Genomic DNA, 19,682 nt, shown 5'->3' with positions numbered 1-19,682 from the left:
GGGCACGTCGCACAGCAGTCAGTGCACTGGCAGATTAAACCTATGTTGCAGTGTCCGCAGGGTGGCAGCGTGCGTGTGGGATTTGCGGAAATGTGCGCAGAGCTGGCGCACCTTTCCGAGCAGGTATGACAAGTGGGGGAAGCTTTTCAGAAAGCGCTGAACCACCAAATTAAAGACATGGGCCAGGCATGGCACGTGCGTGAGGCTGCCGAGCTGCAGAGCCGCCACCAGCTTACGGCCGTTGTCACACACGACCATGCCCGGTTGGAGGCTCAGCGGCGCAAGCCAGCGGTCGGTCTGCTCTGTCAGACCCTGCAGCAGTTCGTGGGCCGTGTGCCTCTTCTCTCCTAAGCTGAGTAGTTTCAGCACGGCCTGCTGACGCTTGCCCACCGCTGTGCTGCCACGCCGGGTGACACCGACTGCTGTCGACGTACTGCTGACACATCTTGATTGCGAGACAGAGGTTGCGTTGGAGGAGGAGGAGGAGGAAGGTGCTTTAGTGGAGGAAGCATACACCGCCGCAGATACCACCACCGAGCTGTGGCCCGCAATTCTGGGGGTGGGTAGGACGTGAGCGGTCCCAGGCTCTGACTCTGTCCCAGCCTCCACTAAATTCACCCAATGTGCCGTCAGGGAGATATAGTGGCACTGCCCGCCTGTGCTTGTCCACGTGTCCGTTGTTAAGTGGACCTTGGCAGTAACCGCGTTGGTGAGGGCGCGTACAATGTTGCGGGAGACGTGGTCGTGCAGGGCTGGGACGGCACATCGGGAAAAGTAGTGGCGACTGGGAACCGAGTAGCGCGGGGCAGCTGCCGCCATCATGCTTTTGAAAGCCTCCGTTTCCACAAGCCTATACGGCAGCATCTGTAGGCTGATCAATTTTGCAATGTGCACGTTTAACGCTTGAGCGTGCGGGAGCGTGGCGTCGTACTTGCGCTTGCGCTCAAACTGTGGCACTAGCGACGTCTGGACGCTGCGCTGAGAGCCATTGCAGGATGAGGCCGAGGACAGCGCAGGTGATAGTGTGGGTGCAGGCCAGGAGACGGTAGTGCCTGTGTCCTCAGAGGGGGGTTGGATCTCAGTGGCAGGTTGGGGCACAGGGGGAGAGGCAGTGGTGCAAACCGGAGGCGGTGAACAGGCATCGTCCCACCTTGTGGGGTGCTTGGCCATCATATGCCTGCGCATGCTGTTGGTGGTGCCTCCCCAGCTGATCTTGGCGCGACAAAGGTTGCACACCACTGTTCGTCGGTCGTCAGGCGTCTCTGTGAAAAACTGCCACACCGTAGAGCACCTTGACCTGTGCAGGGTGGCATGGCGCGAAGGGGCGCTTTGGGAAACAGTTGGTGGATTATTCGGTCTGGCTCTGCCTCTACCCCTGGCCACCGCACTGGCTCGGCCTGTGCCCACACCCTCACTTGGCCCTCCGCGTCCTCGGCGGCGTCCACATCCTCTAGGCCTACCCCTACCCCTCAGCATGCTGTATTACCAGTGATTTGATTTCCCAGGCAGGGAAGAAATTGGCGCAAGGCTGCACTCAACCGTAGCTGGTTGCGTCTGATTTTTGTACGTTCTCCACGCAGCACACACGTACACGGAGACCTTAGGACTGACACAGGCAGGCCAAATATAATTAATTCGCTTTTTTGCAAAGGGAGGGCCCCACTGCGGATATTCAATGAACAATACGTTTAATAACTGTGGTGTGGCCCTGAAAAAGTGTCACACAACTTTAGTGTAGCAGAGTTATTAACTCTGGCAGAGCAGGTATTTGCCAGTCAGGAAAGACAATGGCGCAAGCCTGCAGTAAACCGTAGCTGGTTGCGTTTGATTTTTGTACGTTCTCCACGCAGCACACACGTACACGGAGACCTTAGGACTGACACAGGCAGGCCAAATATAATTAATTGAATTCGCTTTTTTGCAAAGGGAGGGCCCCACTGCGTATATTCAATGAACAAGAAGTTTAATATCTGTGGTGTGGCCCTCAAAAAGTGTCACACAACTATAGTGTAGCAGAGTTATTAACTCTAGCAGAGCAGGTATTTGCCAGTCAGGAAAGACAATGGCGCAAGCCTGCAGTAAGCTGTAGCTGGTTGCGTTTGATTTTTGTACGTTCTCCACGCAGCACACACGTACACGGAGACCTTAGGACTGACACAGGCAGGCCAAATATAATTAATTGAATTCGCTTTTTTGCAAAGGGAGGGCCCCACTGCGTATATTCAATGAACAAGAAGTTTAATATCTGTGGTGTGGCCCTCAAAAAGTGTCACACAACTATAGTGTAGCAGAGTTATTAACTCTAGCAGAGCAGGTATTTGCCAGTCAGGAAAGACAATGGCGCAAGCCTGCAGTAAACGTAGCTGGTTGCGTTTGATTTTTGTACGTTCTCCACGCAGCACACACGTACACGGAGACCTTAGGACTGACACAGGCAGGCCAAATATAATTAATTGAATTCGCTTTTTTGCAAAGGGAGGGCCCCACTGCGTATATTCAATGAACAAGAAGTTTAATATCTGTGGTGTGGCCCTCAAAAAGTGTCACACAACTATAGTGTAGCAGAGTTATTAACTCTAGCAGAGCAGGTATTTGCCAGTCAGGAAAGACAATGGCGCAAGCCTGCAGTAAACCGTAGCTGGCTGCGTTTGATTTTTGTACGTTCTCCACGCAGCACACACGTACACGGAGACCTTAGGACTGACACAGGCAGGCCAAATATAATTAATTGAATTCGCTTTTTTGCAAAGGGAGGGCCCCACTGCGTATATTCAATGAACAAGAAGTTTAATATCTGTGGTGTGGCCCTCAAAAAGTGTCACACAACTATAGTGTAGCAGAGTTATTAACTCTAGCAGAGCAGGTATTTGCCAGTCAGGAAAGACAATGGCGCAAGCCTGCAGTAAACCGTAGCTGGTTGCGTTTGATTTTTGTACGTTCTCCACGCAGCACACACGTACACGGAGACCTTAGGACTGACACAGGCAGGCCAAATATAATTAATTGAATTCGCTTTTTTGCAAAGGGAGGGCCCCACTGCGTATATTCAATGAACAAGAAGTTTAATATCTGTGGTGTGGCCCTCAAAAAGTGTCACACAACTATAGTGTAGCAGAGTTATTAACTCTAGCAGAGCAGGTATTTGCCAGTCAGGAAAGACAATGGCGCAAGCCTGCAGTAAACCGTAGCTGGTTGCGTTTGATTTTTGTACGTTCTCCACGCAGCACACACGTACACGGAGACCTTAGGACTGACACAGGCAGGCCAAATATAATTAATTGAATTCGCTTTTTTGCAAAGGGAGGGCCCCACTGCGTATATTCAATGAACAAGAAGTTTAATATCTGTGGTGTGGCCCTCAAAAAGTGTCACACAACTATAGTGTAGCAGAGTTATTAACTCTAGCAGAGCAGGTATTTGCCAGTCAGGAAAGACAATGGTGCAAGCCTGCAGTAAAACGTAGCTGGTTGCGTTTGATTTTTGTACGTTCTCCACGCAGCACACACGTACACGGAGACCTTAGGACTGACACAGGCAGGCCAAATATAATTTCTTTTCGCTTTTTTGCAAAGGGAAGGACCCACTGCGTATATTCAATGAACAATAACTGTGTTGTGGCCCTGCCTACACAATTCTGTCCCTGTAGTATCAATGGAGGGTGCAATGCTCTGCACAGACAATTTTTAGAAAAAAAAAAATATGCAACACTGCTAACAGCAGCCAGCACAGTACTCCACACAGTTAAATGTGGCCCTAGAAAGGACCGTTGAGGTTCTTGAAGGCTACACTCACTCCTAACACTCTCCCTGCCTAAGCACCACTTCTGTCCCTAATACCGGGTGCAATGCTCTGCACTGCCGACTTTGAGAAAAAAAAAAAAAAAAACACTGCTAGCAGCAGCCTGCACACAGGTAGATGTGGCCCTAAGAAGGACCTTTGGGGTTCTTGAAGCCTACACTGACTCCTAACGCTCTCCCTACAGCAGTACCAGCACGATAGTACTTTCCCTCAGCTAACTCACAAGGCATGTGTGGCGAGCCGCGGGAGGGGCCGACTTTTATACTCGGGTGACATCTGATCGCCCCAGCCACTCACAGCAGGGGGGTGGTATAGGGCTTGAACGTCACAGGGGGAAGTTGTAATGCCTTCCCTGTCTTTCAATTGGCCAGAAAAGCGCGCTAACGTCTCAGAGAGGAAACTGAAAGTAACCGGAACACCGCGTGGTGCTCGTTAAGAGTAACGAGCGACTTCCGCCCAGGACACAGAAGGAGCAGGACGTGTCTAACAGAGCTCCTGAAGACACCAACCCCCAAAGACACCAGGGCCCTATAGTGTCCGGAGAAAAAAGGCAGCTGCAAGGGACAAACATCCCCCCTGCTTGCCCGGCGGAAGCCCCCCCCCAGAGCCACCGGAAAAATACCGGGGGAACCCACCGCATACCCCCAAACGCGGCCCGCAGAAGTAAGGCGCCGGAGAGCGGCCGCGGGAGGAGGAGGACCGCGCTGCTCGCGAACCGCTGGGACCTTACCTCGTCAGAAGAACCCCGGTAAGCGCTACCGAGACCCCGAACCCCGCTCGAGACGCGCCGGGAGGCTCCAGAGCGCCGCGGCCTAAACGACATCCAGGGCCGCGGCCTAGATTTCCGGCCAGGAAGGCCGCGATAGACCCCGGCGGAAACCAGGGAGAAGAGAGGTGACCCCAAAAGGCTGCGGGGAGACGCGGGAGACCACCGGTGGGCCGGGAACCCACCAGGGGATCGCCGGAGCGTCAGGACCGGACGGCGGAGGAGGCCGCGATCCTGCCCCCCAGCCGCGGCGACATCCGCCCGACACAGCGAGGAGAGTGAGACATCGGGAGACGTCCGGGCGGTCCGAGGGTCTCCCCCAGGGCAGGGACTCCACCGGAGGCCTCCGGAGGCACTGCGGCCTAGCGGCGCCTGAAGCCACGGCCTAAATTTCCGGCCACAACACCTGCGGCAAGCCCCGCCCACCACAACAGGGAAGGGGAGGAGCGGCGAAGCACAGCCACACAGCACAGACCCACCAGCGCTGCAGAGTGGGCCCCAGGGCAAAACTAGAAAGAAGCCCAGGAGCCTCACATAAAAAAAAAAAAACAAGCGGCACAGCCCAACAGGGCAATCGCCACAGCGCCACAAACACTGAACAACAAGGCAAATAACCCCCACTTAGACGTGATCCTAAAGAGGGACTTAACAATATAGCAACAGCACAACTTCTGAGCCAGACAGAAAACAGTACACAGCAAAACAGCTGAGCACCTCGGAGGCAGGAGAGTGGGGAGAAAGAGACCAAAAGAAACCCAACAGAAACAAAGCCGTTAACCAAAATACCGAGCACAAGCAAACGGAAATGAATAGATAAATACCAGATGAGAAGTCACATCCACAACAAAGAACCAACAACAAAGCAGCAGCAATCTTGGAAATAGGGAAGGACCCCTCTGTGAACCTAACCCGCAAAATCACCTGACCTTGAGCAGTCAAAATATGGACAAATATCTAAACGACAGAAGTGCGGGCACCTCAACACGAACAACACGTCAGCTCAATACAGACAAAACAACCACAGGAGGACAAGAAAAGAATAGACCCGCCAAACACATCAAGGAAAAAGAGAGTAAGACCACACAGCAACCAAGATCCCCTCCAAAGAACACCCCACCTCGCGCCATGGCCTCACCAGACTCTGACCACGAAACAATAGACACCTCCCCCATACAAACCAACGAGCAATCAACAATCAACAGCGTGGAAATGACACAGGCGGCACTAGTGGCACAAGAGGTCTCAAAGTTGCTCCTCCCACTATTCGACAATAGGCTTGAGACACTGCACAAATCTATAAATTCAGCATTATCACAAATCACAGATAACACTCAAAGGCTGACAGAACTAGAAACAAGAACACAGAGTACAGAACAAACCATTACAACTCTAGAAGCCGCGCTACAAAGAAGCCAATCAGAAACAGAAATGCTTCGGGAAAAGATCGACGACCTAGAGAACAGGCACCGTCGCAACAATTTACGTTTCGTGGGAATACCAGAGACGGTAACCAATAATCAGCTTACAGCCTACCTAACCAAAGACCGGCCGCAAGCACTCCAGCTCGACATATCCAAGGACCCCCTAACAATAGAATGAGTCCACAGAATTGGCCCACCAGGAGACGGACACAATAACAGAAATAGACCCCGCCCAGTGATAGCAAAATATATGCACTGGGCAACAAAAGAAATAATTCTGCAAGCCTACAGAAGACGAGGGGAATTAACAATACAGGGGACAAAGATCCTTATGTTCCAGGACTTTTCGGCGGCAGTGTCACAAAAACGTAAGCTATTCACCCCGATCTGTCAAGCCTTGCACGAACGAAACACCCGTTTTCAACTATTATATCCAGCAAAACTCCGAATCCAAGACGGCAATAGATCGTTGGTGTTCAACACGCCGGAGGAAGCAAGAAGGCACCTACAAAGGGAAGGGCTAGGAGAACAGGGATGAAAACGCCGAAGGGAAGGAAACGCACCACAGCTTCTTACTATAACCCTTTTCCAAGTACTGTGGATGTGACGCCTGTTATGCAAAAGAAAAGGCAAAATAGATGCTAAATGTTTATGCGTTTATTGCCATGTTTTTCATGTTTTTTATGTTTTTTGATTTTCTCTTGATCTGTCTGACCTCTAGGAATCAGAACAAAGGGAGGATTGGAGGGCCCCGTGGACACGGCACAACCAACACCCAGTCACGCCCGCGGCTCGCTGGGACCGAGGGAAGTGGCGAGGACAAAAAGGCAAAAACAACGGTGAATAAGACCAACACACGCACACTAATATGCCTATAGATACAGAGACAAACGAATACCAAACACCCACAACGATACAAATATTGTCTTGGAACGTGGACGGACTAAACACACCCATTAAAAGAAAAAAAGTGCTTACGCATCTAAAACGACACAAACCAGATATAGTGTTTTTACAAGAAACACACTGGAAAAAAGAGGGGAAGGGAGAACTAAAAGCACCATGGATAGAAACATGCTACGTAGCCTCACACACATCAGCATCACGAGGGGTGGCCACCCTGATCAGGAGAAACATCCCACACACAATAATACAAAATATAGCTGACCCACAGGGAAGATACTTAATAACAAGAATAACCATGGATGAACAAACATATGCCCTGACAAACATCTACGCCCCTAACACAAACCAATCAACATTTTACACCGCACTAATAGAACAGCTACAACCATACCCAAATGACAGAATAATCATGGGAGGGGACTTTAACGGTACACAAGACGAAACGCTGGACAGAACAGGACCGTCCACCCAGACAATAGCAACCACACACGCACTATTAACCCTAAAAGAACAACTCTGCGTATGTGACCCATGGCGACTCCTCAATCCTACTAACAAGGAGTACACATGCTGCTCTAATGCCCATCACTCATTCTCACGCATTGACTTCTTCCTAATCTCAGACAACATTTTCCAACATCACCATCAATCGGTAATACACCCAATAGCCTTAAGCGATCACGCGCCAATAGCAATAAAACTACAACTGATCACCCCACGAAAGCTGACAAAAACGTGGCGCTTTCCCTCATATTTGTGGGAATCGGAGGACTTCAGATCATACCTGAAGATCAACTGGAACAATTACGTAGATGACAACAGCACACATATAGACAACATAAACCTGTTCTGGCAGGCATCAAAGGCAGTAATGAGAGGCCATATAATAAGCTATCAGTTCCACAGGAGGAAAAAATTTCAAACGGAGTTTGAGGCACTGCATCACTCCCTCCTGACAGCACAAAAAGAGCATATGAACCTCCATAATGATAACTCATACCAAACCTTTATTACAGCAAAACACCTGCTAGACACGTTCGTGCATGCCCACGCACACTGGCAAACCCAGCTGACGAAAAACAAATTCTACAGATGGGGAAATAGGGCAGGACGTTTGTTAGCGAACCTCGCCAAACAAAAACAACCACATAAACCAATACTGACCCTAAGGCAAATTAACGGAGATAACATAGCAACAAAACAGGAGGAGGTGGCTCAAATACTACAAGAATACTTCGAGGATTTATACAGGGCAGAACCAACGAACACACAGGACATAAACAACTTCCTAGACTCCATAAACCTACCAAAACTGACTGAAGAACAAAAGTCACTACTAGACGCCGACATACAGGAAGAAGAGATACGGAGGGTAATAGCGACGGCGGTAGGGGGGAAAACGCCGGCCCCCGATGGATTCTCGGCAGAATATTATAAAATACTAACCACCGACATCGTACCAATAATGACCCAACTTTACAATACAATATACATAAATGGTACACAAACAGAAGACTTTGGGACCTCTAGAACCATTCTACTTCCAAAACCAAACAAAGACATAACGGACCCAAGGTCTTATAGACCAATAGCGTTGTTGAACTGCGATTACAAATTTCTGTCCAAGATCCTAGCCGACAGGCTTCAGCGGATTCTTCCGTCCATACTAGACCCAGCACAGAAAGGCTTCACACAAGGGCGAAGTGCTCTAAAAAACATCAGAGCCGCCATAGCGGCAACGGTCATAGCACAGAACCCTGAAAGCCAGACGATGATGCTGCTGAGCTTAGACGCGGAGAAAGCTTTTGATAAGATGGCCTGGCCATTCTTGAATATGCTACTAGAAAGAAGAGGCTTTGGACAGACCTTTGTAAGTTACATAGACACAACGCACACAAATGCCACCACGACCCTTACAGTTAATGGACTTAATACCCCCAAAATAGATCTATTCAGAGGGGCCAGACAGGGATGCCCACTTTCACCGTTACTGTTTAATCTATCTATAGACCCGTTACTTAGACATCTAACACACACAACATTATACACAGGGGCAATCTGTGGAAGCACAAAGATAAAGACAGAGGCATTCGCGGACGACATCCTTTTGGTGGTAAATAACCCCAGGGAGACACTAACACCTTTAATACGGAATATTGAGAGAATTGGTAAATTATCAGGCTACACCATAAACCTGGACAAAACAGAAGCTTTACTTCTTAGAGGCCCGGCCAAACCTACGTGGGCAGCACAATATCCATTTCGATGGGAAAAAAAAGCTATACAATACCTGGGAATACAAATTACAAGAAATCCTTCCAAACTATATGACGCGAATATAGAACCCCATATCAAAAAATTAGAAATAACTTTGAACACATGGAAAAATTTTACAATCTCCTTCCTGGGGAGGATTAGTCTAATAAAAATGATAGAATTCCCACGCTTACTATATATATTACACACGTTGCCCATACTCTTAAGACTAAAAGATATAAAGAAAATTAACTATTTATACAGGAAATTTATATGGGGGGGGAAAAGACCCCGTATTGCGCTCAAAACACTGCACAAACACAGAGAGAATGGAGGAACCAACCTACCTAACGTCCGAGATTACAACTTAGCAGCACAGGCACGAATCATCCATGACTGGATCTACTCGAAGACATACTTTACAAACAAACCCCTTGAACAGGAAATGGCCGGCCCAGTTAAACTCCAGAACATTTTACACCGCCCATATGCGGAACTCCCAGAAAAAATCAAAAGGAATCCCCTGATACTAATAGCTTGGAAGACGTGGAACAAATTACGTAAAGACAGCCAAACCTCACCATTAATATCACCACACATATCATTAATAGACAACCCCGACTTCCAAAACGGTAAACCCCATAACACTTTCACGGAATGGGAGACCCAGGGAATACACTCAATAGACAAACTATTGCACACAAGAGAAAGACGGATCTTAACATATGACGAAATGAAACAAAAATACCCGGAACTTAGAGTCCCACTATTCTCATACCTACAAGCTAGGCACTACATTACAGAACTCATACCAAAATTCCGAGAAAACGACTGGAAACAGACAGGGGACACATGGACCACTAGGAGAACAGGGCCAAGGGGCATGATCTCCAAGCTGTATAGAACAATACGAAACATGAGAGAGGAAGACGATATTGACCCGGGGGTGGGCAAATGGTCTGTGGACAACCCGGAATTCACACCCTCATTGATAATGAAATCCCTGACCGCAGCACACAGATTCCTGCCATCGGCAAGGTTTCTGGAAATGAGACTGCAGATTGTCCACAGATCATACTTAACCCCAAATAGAGGATTCCACATGGGAATCTACGCCACTTCAAAATGCTTTAAATGCCAGAGACCTCATGCAAATCTATATCACAGCTTGTGGACATGCCCCATAATACAAGCCTTTTGGACACGTATAGGAGAATACACAAAAGCACATCTAACGAACTTCTGCCCACAAGAGCCGATATGGGCAATATTTGGATATCTAGACCCAGAAACATACCACTGCACAAGAGGCGTAAGAAAACTACTATACTTCATAGCAGCAGCAGGACAGAAAGCCATACTGCAAACATGGATTCAGCCAACAGGGCCCCCATTCAGATTGTTCCTAGACAAACTAGCATTCCTGTTCCAAATGGACTGGGCAGAAACATCACTATTCAAGGAAAAAAAGGTACAAGCCTTCTTCGAAACTTGGGAGAGCTTTATCCAACAACTACCACAAAGGGTAAAAGATAAACTGAGGGACTGCTTTAGCTATACCTGCTGGTTCCAGGAACAAATGGCAGCTGGGGAAATACCTGTTTAGGGTGACACATGAGTTGTGCTGTGGACGCGGGAGGCCTCCATAAATTTGAAGATCCTCAACACACAGGTCAGTAGACCAAAAACATAGGTGGTCGTAGTAGATCAAGAGTCTGAGTTAATGTATGTCAATTATGTGTTTTAAAGTTTAGTTTGTTATGTTTTATAGTAATTGAAAGAAAAAGAAAAAAAGCAGGTTAGGACTAACACACACATACAAAGGAAGAAAGATTCTAACAAATATATGACATTACTATTTGTGTAACCTGATCTGTGCAATAAAGACATTTATAAAAAAAAAAAGAGTAACGAGCATCCCGAACACCCTAATATTCGCACGAATATCAAGCTCGGACGAGTACGTTCGCTCATCTCTAATAATGACACAAACACGTTCACGAGAAACCCCCATGATGTCTGCTATTCCTTTAGCTGAAATTGGCCGATTCTCCAGTATGAGGTTGTGCACAGCATCAACGATCTCTGGAACAACAAGCTCTCTCGGTCATCCAGGACGTTCCTCCTCATTGGTGCTGAAGTGGCCCGTTTTAAATTTGACAACCCAGTTCTTAACTGTAGAATATGAAGGGCATTGATCCCCCAATGTCTGCAACATATCACCATGAATATCCTGCGTAGACTTTCTTTGTAGAAACAAGAATTGTATCACTCCTCTGCTCTCATTTGCCGTGAATATCGCCTGAGACTCCGCCATTCTGTTTTCCTGTGTGCCTAGATCACTGTTGCCATGAACTACAAACGCAAAATTTTGAAAACATATATTAGACACATAAGGCTTTCATGTGATGTAACATTCGTTACCATAGAAACAAAAATAGAACACAAAGCCAAAGACTCATATTATATATTTAGTCCCTTTCACATGGGTGTATTTGCACGCACAAAATTTGCATATGCGGTACATAGAGAATGGCATATTTTCCTGCACGCATTTATCCTCTACATTTCAGTGGCGTGCAAAAAAAATGCAGCTTGCTCTGTTTTCTGGTGCATTTGTTCACCAAAGGTCCCCATAGAAGTCAATAGGGATGCACAAATGCGCGAACAACAGCTAGGGGATGCGTGAAACACTGCGTAGTTGCGCAGCGAAAGGAACAAATCTGGAACTCATTAGACTATTTGGCCATTTCAATCAGTTTGCTGCATGCAAATGAACATGCCTGGCAGGTGGAAAAATTACAGTAAAATATACTGATGCGCTGATCCCACAAATATGCAGAACTCGGACACGCGCAAATATGCATATGTTTGTGTGAAGGGGGCCTTATACACTGCTAATCCAGAACATCTGATAAACTGGCATCTGCCCGACCCTGGCCATAGCAGATTAATGGAACTGCACTACACATCATTTGCATGTTTTTTGTGGGACTTGTAGACAAAAGCTGTATGAAGAATTGCAATACGGTCAAACTGAATTCTTATTTATTTGCAGTACAGGTCAGATTGGAGGGGGGTATGTCTTTCATTTTTGTTTATTTCAGCAAGAACAACGTGACTTCATGAGTCTTCATGATCTAATAAACTTTTGGATGACTTTCCAGAATAAACTGACATGTGTAAAATCATATGTAAGGCTGAAAAAATACATCTATCCATCCAGTTTAGCCTATTACCCTCCTCCACCAATGTTGACCCCCCTCCCCAATGTGTACAAATGTGTACATGGGGAATAACAGCATTTATTGCTACCGTATATACCGGCGTATAAGGCGACGGGGCGTATAAGACGACCCCCCAACTGTCACCTTATACGCCGGTATTCAGTGGAGAAAAAAAAATAATTTCATTACTCACCTCCCCCGGCGTTCTGTCGCGCTCCGGCAGGATGTCGCTCGCTCCGGCAGGCTGTCGCTCGCTCCTCGTCCCCGGCGCAGCATAGCTTTCTGAATGCGGGGCTTGAGATCCCCGCTTCCAGAAAGCTAATACACACGCCGGCAGCCATGACATCATTGAATGGCTGTGATTGGCTAAGGCGCACGTGGCTTCAGCCAATCACACTATTCAATGACATCATTGAATGGGTGTGATTGCTAACACGTGCGCCTTCAGCCAATCACAGCCATTCAATGCTGTCATGGCTACCGGCGTGTGTATTAGCTTTCTGGAAGCGGGGATCTCAAGCCCCGCATTCAGAAAGCTATGCTGCGCCGGGGACGAGGAGCGAGCGACAGCCTGCCGGAGCGAGCGACATCCTGCCGGAGCGCGACAGAACGCCGGGGGAGGTGAGTAATAAATTTTTTTTTTTTACACTTTTTTTTTTTTGTATTACCGGCGCATAAGACGACCCCCGACTGCAGAGCAGATTTTTCGGGGTTCAAAAGTCGTCTTATACGCCGGTATATACGGTAATATGATTTGTTTTCATTTCTAATTGTCAGTTTCCTCTAAGCTGGTGGGTGGAGACAAGCTGCTATTATGTCATATATGCACTACACATGGAGAAAACAGCAGATTCTATTTCTTAACTGTTTGTAGCACACACACAATAATATGAAAGACATTTTACAGCAGTACTAAGCAGTGTAGCTGTGAATCTACAACTGGGGTGAACTAGAACTCTTACTAGATGCTGCAGTTGAATGTATGTGTGTGTCTCTATGCCTTAGTTTTCCTCCAGAAGCCTACTTCTCCCACTCTCCCTCCCTTCACTTTTATGGGCTGAGACTATAACCTGATCTGTTTTTATATAAATTTGGGGGAGATTTGTCATACTTTTTTTAATGTAAAAAAACTCACAAAAATCACAAAATTTGACGCAAGTCATGCTTGTGCAAAAATTTTACAACTTTTTGATAGCTACAGCTACAACTCTATACCGCTTTCTCGCAAAAGGAGTGTATCTTGTAGGGGAAAAGCAGCAAGGCCGCCCTGGACCACTACCCCTTCGTCTGTAGCAGTATCAGTGCCCTTGTCTGAGCACCAGCGCTGTAAGCGCCAAATGTATCTCAATCCGCATAATCCGTCCCTCTTGCTCAGTAGCACATTAACCCCTTAACAAACACCCATATGTCTTTTGACGGCAGCTGTTATGGGGCTTTAATCTGCAGCTCTGTCTATTGACGGCAGCTGCAAGAGAAGCCCAGCGCGGGTCAGATGACAGCCAAGCACTTGCTCTAGAATCTGGTCCAGAAAAACGGCAGATCCTCTGTGTTTAACCCTTTACACGCCACAGCCAATTAGTCCTGTGCAAGTAAAACGCTGACAAGGGGGCTCCCTCTGTCGACCAACGGACTCCTGCAATATGACCGCAGGGTCCCAATGGGTTGTTATAGCACCTGGAGGCTTGTATATAGCCTCCGGGTCTGCCAGCTACGGTGGGCTATGAGGCTTAGCCTCCGGCTGACTTCTTAGGCTTTCTAATGCACTACTATACTGATGTATTTGGACAAAAAAAAAATTAAAGTATTAAAAAAAAAGTACAAAAAATTATAAAACAAAAATGTTTGCCCCTTTACTATGTATAAAAATACAAAAAAAGCTTCTCATATGTGGGACTGTAGTATTTGTAAAGACCCAGAAAAAAAGTTAGTATGTTATTTAATCGGTACAGTGCACGGAATTAAGAAAAAAATACATGGCAAAAATAGCTAATTTTGCCTATCTTGCCACAAAACAGATTAGAAAGTGATCAGAATGTCACATGGATCAACAAATGGTACCATTAAAAAGTACGACTCACTCCAAAAAAAACCTTTCACTATACAATTGGCAAAAGAAGAATCTCAGGGGTCTTTGAATGCAGCGATAAACAAAAAATACAATTTTTTTTTAATGTGGGGGAAAAAGTTGCAAGGAAAAAAAAACCATATCAATTTGGTATTCGTGTAATCGTACCGCATGCAAAATTAATTTAACATAATTCTACTTCACGGTGAATGTTGTAAAAATGAAACCCAAAAAACTAAAGGGGAGATTTCATTTTTATCGTCAATCCCTCTTTAAAAAAATGAATACAAGTTATACAGTACATTATATGTATTGAAAAACGATGCCATTAAAACTCACAACTTGTCCTGCAAAATGCAAGGCCTCATATGGCTATGTCGACGGAAAAATTTAAAAGTTATGGCTCCTGGAATGTGAAGATGAAGCCTTCAGAAGGCTTCGAGCTGCCGTGACAATGGAACCATCACCTCACGATCTCATCACAAGGGGGCTGTTCAGGAGCCCTGAACTCTGATAGAAGCATTTAAAGAGTTAACAGCTGTGATCAGCAGCAGCGATAATTGTGGTTGTTGCCAGCAGGTGTCAGCTGTGAGAAACAAGCTGGCACCCGCTGTGTATGTAGTACGATCGATTCCTGATCCCGCTCCATACAAACTCCAATGCTAGAGGACACACATGGATGCCCCAAAGTGTAAAGGGATTAAAGGGCCACTTCACTGAAAACGCATTTTTCCATCACTGCCCCCCTCACCTGATTGCTTGTCACATTTCAGAAGTCTCTTCTGTGTATTGCAGTCTGATGCTTATCAGGCACCATCTTGAGAGTGACATTTTTTACTTACGGTTTAAAATCAGTCCCATGATGCATCAGCACAGCATAAAGCTAGGGAATCTACTTTTTCTGCCTGTTGGGGAAAGTTTCATTACCTCTTATAGTCTTCTAAATAAGCCAAAGCCCATAAGTATACAAAAAACTTTTGAACATAATATTCTCTGGATCAGCACCATTCCAGTAATACCAGGTTTATACTGTGGCTTTTATTTTACTTTTTGTTTTGCTACTTTTTTTTAGTTTTATGTATTTTTGCACATTCAAAGACACCTAACACTTTTTCCTATTAGACTGCCTGTCCACGGGCGTTGCGGTATCCCGCGGCGGATCTCCGCCACCCGGGAGCAGGAGTCTGCAGACGAATCTTCGCGGTCAGCCTATCTGGCAGGCTGACTGTGAAGAATCACGGCAATTCGCAGCATGCTGTGACTTGCCGACCACAAGCGGGGAATCGCTATGATTAGAGATGAGCGAGTACCAAAATGCTCAGGTGCTCGTTAATCGAGTCAAGCTTTTCGTAATATTCGAGAGCACTATTCGAGTAACGAACCCCATTGAAGTCACTGGGGGACTCGAGAATTTTTGGATTGGACCCGCTGAGTGCCGAGCCTTTTTTTTTTCCTCTCCTTCTTCTTCTCCCTCTCCCTCCCTCCCTCCCTCCCTCCCTCCCTCCCTTCCTCCCTCTCCCTCTCTCTCTCTCTCCCAGCAAGCTACATACTGCTGTGGATGGGCGCACGCTGGCACGTTACAGCAGGAAGTGGAAATACAGGGAGGGGTCGAACTCGGCATGGTACTCGCTTGAGTACCGAACACCATTGAGTATGCATCAAGCTCGGATGAGCATGTTCGCTCAACTCTAGCTATGATTGTCCGCTCATGGACAGGGGGGCTGCGATTTGCATAGCAACGCTATGGAAAGTGTTCCCCACGGCCGGATTATCGCTGCAATGAAAATACGCCCGTGGACAGGCAGCCTAATTGGTGCTATGAATTATTTTTTTATTTTTTTGTTTTGTTTTTTTAATTTTAATGTTACTTTTTAGTATTGTACTGTATTATATTGGCCTATGAGACCCTGCCTCCAGCAGACTCAGAGGCAATCTTTAAAGGGGTTGTCCCGCGAAAGCAAGTGGGGGTATACACTTCTGTATGGCCATATTAATCCACTTTGTAATATAGATCGTGCATTAAATATGAGCCAAACAGAAGTTATTCACTTACCTGCTCCGTTGCTGGCGTCCTCATCTCCATGGTGCCGTCTAATTTTCAGCGTCTAATCGCCGGATTAGACGCGCTTGCGCAGTCCGGTCTTCTTCTTTTCTGAATGGGGCCGCTCGTGCCGGAGAGCGGCTCCTCGTAGCTCCGCCCCGTCACGTGCCGATTCCAGCCAATCAGGAGGCTGGAATCGGCAATGGACCGCACAGAAGCCCTGCAGTCCACCGAGGGTGAAGATCCCGGCGGCCATCTTCACCAGGTAAGTAAGAAGTCACCAGAGCGCGGGGATTCAGGTAAGCACTATCCGGTTTTCTTTTTTAACCCCTGCATCGGGTTTGTCTCGCGCCGAACGGGGGGGCTATTGAAAAGAAAAATAAACCGTTTCGGCGCGGGACAACCCTTTTCAGCCTCTGGAGAACCCGAAGCTCAATGTTTATGGCCCTCACTCAGCATTTAAACCCCCTCTTGCCCCCTGTTTTAGTATTATTGGCATAGTGGTTATGCTGTAACATGATAGTCACCTCTGACCACTAACAGTAGTTTAAAAGTGGTTTTGGGAGAGAGAGATGTGCCTGGTCCAGTAGTGCTGGCCCCTTCACTTTTTGCCTGGTTTCACTACTGGGGCACATGGTACAGATAACATGATGTTGGTGATGTCAAGAACTAAACCAACTTCCTTCTTTGACTCTACCTTGAGACAGTCGGTCAGTGCACATTCTGAGCTGCTGTCACTGGCAAACAAACGGTCTGTACTATGTGATCGTGTCTGAACTGTGCCTGAATTGGAGATGCCAGTGCCACTGGGCCTAAACTGGAGGAGGTAAGTTTTTCCCTCGTTGGATAACCCTTTCATGACTCAGTTACCAGTAGGTGTGTGTCAGTCATTTTTGTTGCACAATGTCACTGCTCACCTGCTCCTAGGCTTGCAGTCGGAAATGCTGTCTGTCAAGTGGTGCTCGGCAACCTAGGTCTCTGTAGTGTTTGCACGCACTCCCGCTATTTTCTTAAAGGGCCTATGTAGGATGCTTAAGCAATTCGGCTCATTAGCCATTGTGACAAATCCCCAGATAACATGCATTCCTGGTTCTGAACCTTGCCTTTTTTTGACCATCCTAACTTATGTGTTCCCCGACCTCTGCTCTGTATTTTGGACTCTGCTATTGTCTGACCTGACATTTTGGCTTAGACTTCTTTTACACACCTGTGCTACCTGCCCTGTGTATAGCTTGTTTCCTCACTATGACTCTATTCAAACCTACAGGTACCGTGCCACATAACCGGGACTATCTGTGTGTGGTTTGGGGACCATGCAGCAAAGCCGATATCCCTATTGGAGGAGTTAAGCATGAAAACTGGGGTTGCACAGGTGCTCGACCTCAGAAAACCCAAAGTCAAACCGGTGTGTGGCAAGCTGGATCCACATCATCTGCCTGCCAGTTAGCACTGGGAGTTTGTGTATAGAGAGGAATCATGAGTACATTGGACCCAAGGATGCATGCATATACTGGTGTTGTATATAATGACTTCAGGGTTGTCTAGTAAATGCACAGTAATATATATGAATATACATGGAATGTAGTGTAGAGTGAAGTTGCAAGATGTTGGTTAATTGTTATGATGGGAGGGCAGTGACCAGGCAGAAGCGTCACAAGTTTTTTGCATGACACAATAAAACTTTCTAATATTGTAAATTGTCGACAACCACAACGCCCGCTCAATGCATAACAACAGAACCTAATGCCCACAAGATCATTAGGCTAGGGCCGTGAGAGGGTCATTGCCATTTCTCCTGGTTAGCTACCCTCCATTACTCCCATGGCTTCCTGTGCCCCAGGGATGCACTATCATTACTCTTTTGGAGTAATGATCACCATGCCCTCCTTTCTGAGCCTGCGTCTCCCACCACACCAATCTGCTGCTGGTCTGCTGTGCCATCTCTCACAAGTCGAGACATCTCAGCTGACATCACCTGCTGTTTTCAACGGACATGGCACTCCTTTGCTCCCATGCACTGGTGCTCTACATGCTGGGCCGCCCAATCATCAGCGGCTATTCTCATGACCCTGGACCTATGGTGTGGTCTCCAGTTGCAGTGATTTCTTCTCTCTTCCTGGGTTCCATGGTCCCTGCTGCTCTCACTAACAACTTAGTAAAATAATATGTGAGGCTGATAAAATACTTGTCTGTCCAGTTCAGCTTATTATCCTGCATTGTTGATCCAGAGGAATGCAAAAAGTTCCATGAGCTAGAAGCCAATTTTCCTCCTATTAAGAAAAACTTCCTTCCCCACTCTAATCTGGCAGTTGGAATAATCCCTGGGTCAGTGACCCTTCTGAAGTAATTGGTGACTATAACCTGATGCGCCCGTGTGACCGAGCCCTTACTGCAGGAAGAAGACGGCCGTACCTCAAGATGGACGACTCCCCGCAGCGCTGAAGAAAAAACACATCACTGGCAATGAAGCCGGCCACATGTTCTTTCTTCCAGCACTGCAGAGAGACGTCCGTCCTGAAGTGCATCCGTCTTCTACCTTCAGTAACACGGGCGCCGATGCGGCCGTGTGACTAAGCCCTCAGTAGATTAGCCATTCCCATGTGCTCGGGTAGAGAGCTACATAGTCTCACTACTCTTACGGTAAAGAACCCCCTTCTATGTTGGTGTACAATCCTTCTTTCCTCTAGATGTAGAGGATGGCCCCTTGGTACACTTACAGTCCTGGATATAAATAGATGATGTTAGAGATCTCTGTATTGTCCCCTGATATATTTATACATAGTTATTAGGTCACCCCTCAGCCGTCTTTTTTTTAAACAAAATAATCCCAATTTTGATAACCTTTCTGTGTATTGTAGTCCACCCATTCCATTTATCACTTTAGTTTGCCCGCCTTTGAACCTGCTCAAGCTCTGATATGTCCTTCTTGCGTACCGGTGCCGAAAACTGTACACAATATGTGTCGGCTGACCATTAACCAGTCTTAGGAGAAGAAGGCAGAGGACTATTAAGGTTTTTTTTTTTTTTTATTGGAAAATATGGAGAAAGTTTTGGCAAGGGGAAACTTTTTTCCCCACTGGATTAGGAAGGTGGGGAGAGATTTGGTGCTCGGTGTTATCATGCAATCGTCATCGCTGTCACTTATCAGCACTGAAGATCGGCACGGATTAGGCATCAACCGCTTCTGTATCAGAAGTCCTGT

Source organism: Eleutherodactylus coqui, chromosome 1 (genome assembly GCF_035609145.1).
Source record: "Eleutherodactylus coqui strain aEleCoq1 chromosome 1, aEleCoq1.hap1, whole genome shotgun sequence".
Classification (NCBI taxonomy): Eukaryota; Metazoa; Chordata; class Amphibia; order Anura; family Eleutherodactylidae; genus Eleutherodactylus; species Eleutherodactylus coqui.
Note: the sequence above shows the minus strand (reverse complement) of the source record.